This window comes from Euprymna scolopes, chromosome 1 (genome assembly GCF_053919585.1).
Source record: "Euprymna scolopes isolate OS-2025 chromosome 1, ASM5391958v1, whole genome shotgun sequence".
Lineage (NCBI taxonomy): Eukaryota > Metazoa > Mollusca > Cephalopoda > Sepiida > Sepiolidae > Euprymna > Euprymna scolopes.
The window spans coordinates 193216381-193225349 of NC_136482.1; positions in this window are offsets into that span (position 1 = coordinate 193216381).

Here is an 8969-nt window from a genome sequence, read left to right on the forward strand (position 1 = left end):
TTGGAATATGATATTTCTGTTTTGTTATGGTACGTACATCATACAAGGTTTTCTTTCTTTTCTTTTTTTTAACATAGGGGTAATTTTAGACAAGTAAAATGATTTAAATAATTTATAAAATAATTTTTTTTTTTTTTTCCCCAAAAAATTTTAAATGCAAAAAAAACTACTCGATGAAATTAAGTGAAACAACAACAAATATTTTTTTTCTTTTTGAAAATTCTGAATTAAAAAAAAAATAGCGTGGAAGCCTAATTGACTGATTTGGCAAAAACTTCTGAAATATCCATATTTGTTTAAATATTTAAAAAGCAGCAGATTTTTCCCCCTCTTCTATGCACCTCCCCCTCCTCCACGTAATTCTTTCATACCAAATATTGTCTTACCTCTTCCCTCACTCCATCATTGAAAACACACAGTAGCTTAAACTTTAATCAGCAAACACATGTAATTATAGATACCATTTTTTAATCATTTTTTGTAAAAGCCAAATAACTGTAACATTTAGCAATAACCTCTTCACAAATTTGCACTTTGTGTTTTGCCATCTCCATCTTCGTTCTCACAGTTGATAAATTTTATAATAATTAGTCACTTGAAATTCCATCTCATCCTCAAGATATTGTTGTTTTTTTTTTGTTTTCCAACTAAATCGGTTTTCGTATAAAACTTGAAAATCCATAAAGAAAATTTGATGCTTGTTAAGATAAAGTCGACTGATCAATTTTAAAAATATGTTGTTTTAAGCAAAAGACAATATTACTTACTTGTCATGTCGAAAATAGTAATATATCAAAAAATTATGAAAATTTGAGGAGTACAACTGCTATTGTGTTTTTAGTAAAAAAAAATAAATAAATAAATAAAATAAATCTATCACTAAAAACGACAAATATTGCATCCATGAACAAGTAATCTAAAACATTCGTTCTGAGTTATTTCCCATCTTCACTCTACTTTTTAACGTCTAAGAAAAATGTAATTTTACCCATTTTTCTGTAATAATTACTTTTACTTATGAATAACTTCCTACTGGGTGAATTTTTGTAATTTTTAGACATATTACTAGGATAATTAACTACATAATATTGTTTTTGTTTAAAACGACATATTTAAAAAAAATAAAAATGAATCTGTCGACTATCTTAACAAGCACTCAAAATTTTTCCAAAAATCATATTTTAATGTGATCATCTTAGCTGGGAGGATATTGATCTGTTTCACTGGCGGTTGGTCAGCTATAAAGTAAGGACATATAAACCCAACAACTATTCATGATGTAAATTGCATAAATGATTTGAAGCGGCACGAATTTCGATTCTTATCCAGAAACCCCTCATATGAAAAAACAAAAATAATGAAAATATCATATTCCAAAAATCACATAAACTGATCAAGTAGTTTTATTTTTAAATAAGAAAATCAAATTTTATGTAAAAAAACAAAAAAAAACAAAAGGATATAAAAAGAAAAACAAAGGGAGATAACCCAATAATTCATATGAACCAGGTTTACGGTGAATTACTATTAATCTCTTAAACTTATTTTCTTTACAAAAATAAAACTACTTGATCAATTTACGTAATTTTTGGAATATGATGTTTTTGTTTCTTCACAGGAACTTACATCATATAAAATAAATTATCCTGTATTTATGTTTTTTAATATAGGGTTTTTTTTTTGGGGGGATGAGAGCCAATGTTTTTATTTTTTTTGGACTTGTACAGTTTAATCAAGACATTAAAAAATGAAAATATTGAAAAAAAGTTTAAATTGTACGTATCCATTATGGAACAAAGTTCTCCGAAAAAAAATTTCACTTAATTTCATCGAGTAGTTTTTGTTTTACAGCAAAAGAACAGTTTGTTATGATACCGAGTAAAAGGTTCGATTTTTAGGAAGAAAAGCTAGTATTAAAGATGGGGAGGGAGTGTCGGCACTTTAACTGGAGTTATCTCCCGTGGCAAAAATTAATAAAATTTCCAAGGGGTCTGCCTTCAACGTGCTGTCATAAAATTTTTTTTCGGAGATCTTCAGTTCAAAACAGATGCGTACAATATAACCTTTTTTTTTTTTTTTTTTCGATATTTTCATTTTTTTAATATCGTGATTAAACTGTACAAGTACCTTCTTTTTTTTTTTTTTTTTTAAATTGTTTTTGTTCCTTTGATGTAATTCAATGTTTAAATCTAAAGTGTAAAAAAGTTGATGGAAATTCAGGAAGCCATCTTTTAGATGAGGACAATCTGCAGTGGCCATATTGTATAAGTTTGTAGTTTAAAACATTAAGTAGCCAAATCGATTGCATGTTACAGTGCTTTAATGAGAGGAGAATGTGTGTGATATTGTAGATTTTTTTGTTTTTCTGGTCATCAATACTTCAGCTATTCCAAGTATGGAAGCGGTACCCTTCTCTGTATTTTTTTTTTTTTTTTTGTCTTTTTCAATTTTTTCAGCGGATTATTATCGAATTAGTCTATTAGATTATCAAAAAAAATTATTTTTAAGTCAATATTTAAATAAGTGTAGGGGTGCCCAGTTTCTAATGCAACATTTCAGTAAATCGATCCCCCATTTTAGAACCACTTGATGTTTTTTTAGGCCAAATTTTGTGAATTTAGCTCTTTTGAAGCAGTTTGGTCTTTTTTAAAATTTCACTTTTTAAAATAATCTCCTAAAAAAAAGGCTAAATTTGTGAAATTTGGCATAAATACATTGAATGGATATAAAATGGGTGATCGATTTGCAAGAACGTTTAATTAGAAACTGGGCACCTAAATATTTAAATATTGATTTAAAAAAATTTTTTCTTTTGATAATCTCGTAGACTAGTGTTCATTCGATAACAGTCCGCTAGAAAAATTGAAAAACAAAACTACAGAGTGTGATACCGCTTCATTTTGTGCGTCCCGTGATTTTATCATTTGGATATACATGTGCTATTGTAAATTTTATTATTTCTAGTAGTGATGGGATGATACCAATATTTTCCCGATTCCGTACTAAATACCCAATTCCAATACAATTGCTCATTCTGATTCTTTATAAATCTTTAATATTTAACTATAAAGTTGTTATTTCTCCCCCCCCCCCCGGTTACCATAAAAACACACGTTAAATGTGCAAATATTTTCTCAACACACATTGAGAAAATGATCTATCGATTTTAGTTTTACTGGTAATTTAAAGTCAATAAATATTTATCATTTTATTATTACTACCAGCAGTGGAAGATTTTTTTTTTTTAAAGAAAAAATAACAATAATTAAAGGAATCGTTTTTGGCATTGGAAAATAAGCATCATTTTTTCCCGATTGCGATATCGCAAAAAGTTCTGATTTTTTTTTATTCTTGATTCTGATTCCAATTAATCATCTCAATATTAGTTTTAAGGTCATCCATACTTTAACCGTTTCATAAACGTAAATACAAGCTTTTATTAATGTACGGGCTAGAAAAGTTTTTTTTTTTTTACAAGGGTGTCACCAATTATCAAGGCTTGAAGGCCACTCAAGGATAAGGGTTAATGAATGTAAGATGGTAGTGTAGTAATTGTTAATAGTGTAGATTTTGATTATTTAAGGGGATGCCTCAACAAGAACTTGTTTACATTGGACTTGAAGGTTACCATATTGTAATCAGCCTGAAAGCAGGCCAATGGAACAGTTCCATAGGCGGGCAGTTCTAGGAAAGAAGCTTTGTTCATGGAATCTGAGATGTAGGTTTAGGCACAGATATAGAGCGGGGGAAATTGTTATAGTGGTTGTAGATAGTTGAGTGTTTTTGTAAAAATTTGACAAGGAGGGAACCATAGATTGGAGCTCAGACGAGCACTTGCCATGAAAATAACAATAGAGCAGAGACAGGCTTGTAATGTCTCTTCTGGGGGAAAGAGGTTGAAGAGAAAAGGGCATCCCCTACTAGGTTTTAAAGCCCGTTTTGAACTCTATCAAGTCAAGATAGGGCATGCTGAACAGCTCCTGCCTAGATGTGGCAACAGTACTCCATTTTAGGGTGTACTTATCTCTTATACAGATAGAGAATTGCATTTGATTTAACTTAAAAGGCCGTTACTTATGCTGCATCTTGTATATATATGGAGAAGTTTAAAACATGAAATGAAATTTCAAACAAAATGGAAAATTCAGTTTCGTTAGATTATTTTGAAGACTTTTAAGGAGTATAATATAAGGAGTATAATATAAGCACAGCTTTCTATTAAAAATTTTTTTTTTTTTTTTCTAATAATCAAACACTCTGCTAGGGTTCTCTCTCGCTATCCTTTTACAGGGTGCAGCATAAGTAATGCCCTTTGTTTAAATGGAACATTAAATCCTTTCTGATTATTCTTTGAAATTAAAATCCATTTAAAAAGGGCCTTACTTATATGTGGAAGTTTAAAATGTGAAATAAAATTTCAAACAAAATGGGATGGTTAGTATATGGAATTATATATAAGGATGTCAACATCAGTTACACAACTAAAATGCTGGTTGACGTTAGAGATCTGCTTCTGACAACGTCTTTTATGCTTAGAATTTCTGTTTCAAATTTCATTTAGAATGCATTCAGTGGTTCAAGAGTGCACTTCACACACATATATAATATTCGAATTGAAGGACCGACCCCAGCAAATTTTTTATTTATTTATTTATTTTTTTATTACATTTTCACCCCAAACAAGGCACGTTGCCGCTTTGCTACTATCAGGGACCTAAGTTGCAGGGGTACTATGTAGGGAGTTTAGCAACAAGATGTCTGTTCACTACACTTCTGCATGTCAGTACAGTTGGGAAGCAGGAAACTGGAAGAGAATTCCAAAGTCCTACAGTTCTGGGGAAGAAGCTATTAGAGTAAAAGGTTTTCTTACATCTAGGGATATCAACTGTGTAGGGGTGGGACTTTGCTGCTTGTCGGGTTGTCGGGGGTATTTTCATTGAGGGGGGTACAAGGGCTTGTAGTTCGTCAGAGCATCCACCATTAAAATACTTGTAAAATGAGAGGAACAGCTTTCACTCGACATTGGTTGACCTTGACCTTCATTCAAACACATGAAATTCTATAAGATCCATATTATTTGGACTCCTCAGACTACTGTTTTCATCTAGGATGTTATTTGCACAAAATTTTGGTCAATGTAACCTCCAACCTTCTTCAGGTGTATCTTGTCGAATTCAGGAATTTGGATGAAATTTTGAACGGAACTTTTTATTTATTTTATGGAAGTAGTATGCTATCCGTCCGTCAGCCATGACTGGATAGAGGTTCCCCATAAAGTTTTTTTTGTTTTTTTCTTAGGCATTTTGATTTTTAAATAAGAAAAAAAAAAGCTGAGTTATTTTCATCACAAGATCAATTGTTAATATAGGAGATGTTTTACCCATCTGCTGTGATCCTTAAACCCTAATTGATCCTAATATTTGTATTAGTTTGTAGAAGAGAACAGTGCATGCTGGGGATATTTTGATCTAAGTTTGAAAGAGTATTCGCATAGAATTAACGACATATTGTAACTGTCAGTTTTTTGCTTGATTAATGAATACCCAAAACTATGTGATTTGATTCCATATTAATGCTCTTCGAACTGATACATATTTCATTTCATTGCTTGCTTCGTGTTTTAGCTTGGCTAGGAACCTGACCTTGCTTCCATCGGAAGTTCCCATCTCAACAACTACGTATTATATTACTAAATTGCAATTTTAGACATGTTTAAAATTGGGAGAATTGAATCTTGCATGGAACTCAGAATTGTATGAAGTGGTTGTATGTCATTTCTTTTTTCAAGAAATTTCATCTAAGATCAGATGAATTTTAAACCATACAGATGTTTGCACATGATTTGATTGGGGTACAATATTTTAAAGTTGTTTGTAGCTATGTGTGGGTTGCTCCTTATTCCTGGATGCTAATTGAGATATGATTATAGAATTTAAATTAATGTTTGTACAGCAATTGAAAATCCCTGCATACTTTCAGGATCTACAATTTCATTACTGTCCATGTATCATAGTTATATTGATATCTGTTTTGTATCTGATATTGTGGCGTTCTATCTATCTCTCTCTCTCTCTATCTATCTATCTATATAATATATATATATATATATATATATATATATATATATATATATAATGAAATAAGACTTTCAATTAAGTTTACCAAAATAATCCAAGATGGCAAAACTAAAGTATATTATAAATATTGAAGAGTTAATATTTATAAAGTAATCTCAACCAGATGTAAAAGCTCGATAAAACCAAATAGTAAATAGAGCTTATAATAATAATAATAATTTGTTACCAAGTAAGATCTATGACTTGCTTATAGTTTCATTAAATACTTTTGCAAGCAAAATCCGATCCCGCATTTTGGTAAATCCTACCCTCTGACGAGAAGGAAAGTATTTCTTCGAAACTCCACGGATTAAGGACTATCCACTTATTTTATGCTTCCTTTTAAAAATTAAATATATTTTTAATTCTTTTTCAAAGTGTTTTTAACATGTTTTATTAACTACTTGTTCTTATCTATATATATATACACACACACACACACACACACAAGGGTTAAAAAAATACAATATAAACTTAACCCAATCTTATAAATTTATTTCAACCCTGTATGGGCATCTTCAGAGCTGTTGTATGTATTTATTGCAATACCTTAAGCAATAAATACATGCAACATGCAAGTTTCTTACTTTTTAAGTCCACTATCAGCCTGATTAGCTCGTCCCATCTGAAGATGCCCATACAGGGCTGAAATAAATTTATAATGAGATTAGATTTATTTATGTATGCTCTGCGCCACATTGAGCTTTTACACTTGAGATTTCTTACAACTATCTGATCCTTTTGGAATAACGCTCATTTATTCTTGTTTCTGACGTGAATCATCTGGTATAACTTCCACAGTCACTTATAGTCTGATAGGTTATGAGTTTAAATTATCATTGTGGGCCGTATCTCTGGCAAAGAAGGAAAGAACATATACATAGGCTTGACTATTACAACCTTGTCAAAGAGGTTAACCATGCACCTTTCTAATAACAGTGCCATTGCTAAACACCTTACTAACCAACATTCTTGTCCCCGCTACCAATATTGAAAACTTTTATTAGACAACACATCTTTTCTTGAAGATACCACTAATAAACAAACTTCATATGCTAGAAAAGCATTACTAATTAAATCAAAGAAATCAAACGTTAACAAAATAAATTTCAATAACGGTGATAATATTCTTAAATGCATTTAACAACAACAAAGAACCGATTGATATAGTTAATAAAATGTGATTTACTGAAAGAAAAAAAAATCACGTTTAAAAATAACCTAAGTTTTTACTGGTAATCATCATTACTTGGGTAAAAAATGACTCTGGAATACATCAGCCAATCCTTGCCAGAAATAAAGAAACTAATAAAAAACTAGAAAGAATCTTAGGCAAAATATGTATACAGAAATTGTCTATATTATTTAATTAAATATATATATATATAGTAGAACCTCGGGATACGGTATCCCTAGGATACGTTTTTTCAGGTTACGATGTGGAATACAAAGTTTTTTCTAGCACCTGGTTACAGTATTTGCCCCATCTTATGGTGCTATTTGATAACAATATAATTATAATGTTATTTGATTATATACATGTGTATTATATACTGAACTGTATTTTGTTACTAATTTTTAATGCTAGTGTATATACATATATGGTATATATATATATATATATATATATATATATATATATATATATATATATATACGTGATATATATATATATATATATATATACGTGATATATATATATATATATATATATACGTGATATATATATATATATATATATATATACGTGATATATATATATATATATATATATATACGTGATATATATATATACGTGATATATATATATATATATACGTGATATATATATATATATATATATACGTGATATATATATATATATACGTGATATATATATATATACGTGATATATATATATATATACGTGATATATATATATATATATATATACGTGATATATATATATATATATATATATATATATATATATACGTGATATATATATATACGTGATATATATATATACGTGATATCTATATATACGTGATATATATATACGTGATATATATATATATATATACGTGATATATATATATATATACGTGATATATATATATACGTGATATATATATATACGTGATATATATATATATATACGTGATATATATATATACGTGATATATATATATATATATATATATATATACGTGATATATATATATATATATATATACGTGATATATATATATATATATATATATATATATATATATATATATATACGTGATATATATATATATATACACATATATATATACGTGATATACACTTGTGCCCGATATTATTCATACCCCTCGGATCTTTTAGATTTCTATAAGAATATTGCTCAAACCAGAAGGTAGACAATATTAAAGGGATTTCAAACAATAAATCAAGCATAAGCATTTAATTTAAACTCAACAAATAAATAAATTATGCAAGTTTGAAACATTATACAAAGAAAAACAATAATGGCACTAGTTCAAAATTATTCATACTTCTCTTACTAATAGTCAATAGCATGCCCTTTATTCTTAATAACTGCCTGTAACCGTTTTTGATATTTATCAACAAGGTTTTTACAAGCATCAACACTGATTTTTGACCATTCTTCAATGCAGTAGTTCTCCAAATCCCTCAAATTTCTAGGTTTCCGCTTTTTAACCTCAGTTTTCAATATGTGCCAGAGGTTTTCGATAGGGTTCAGGTCGGGACTCTGGCTAGGCCATTCCAAAACATTAATTTGATTATCCTCAAACCATTTCTTGACTATTTTGGCAGTATGTTTTGGATTATTATCCTGTTGAAGGACCCAGTTTGGTCCTAAATGGA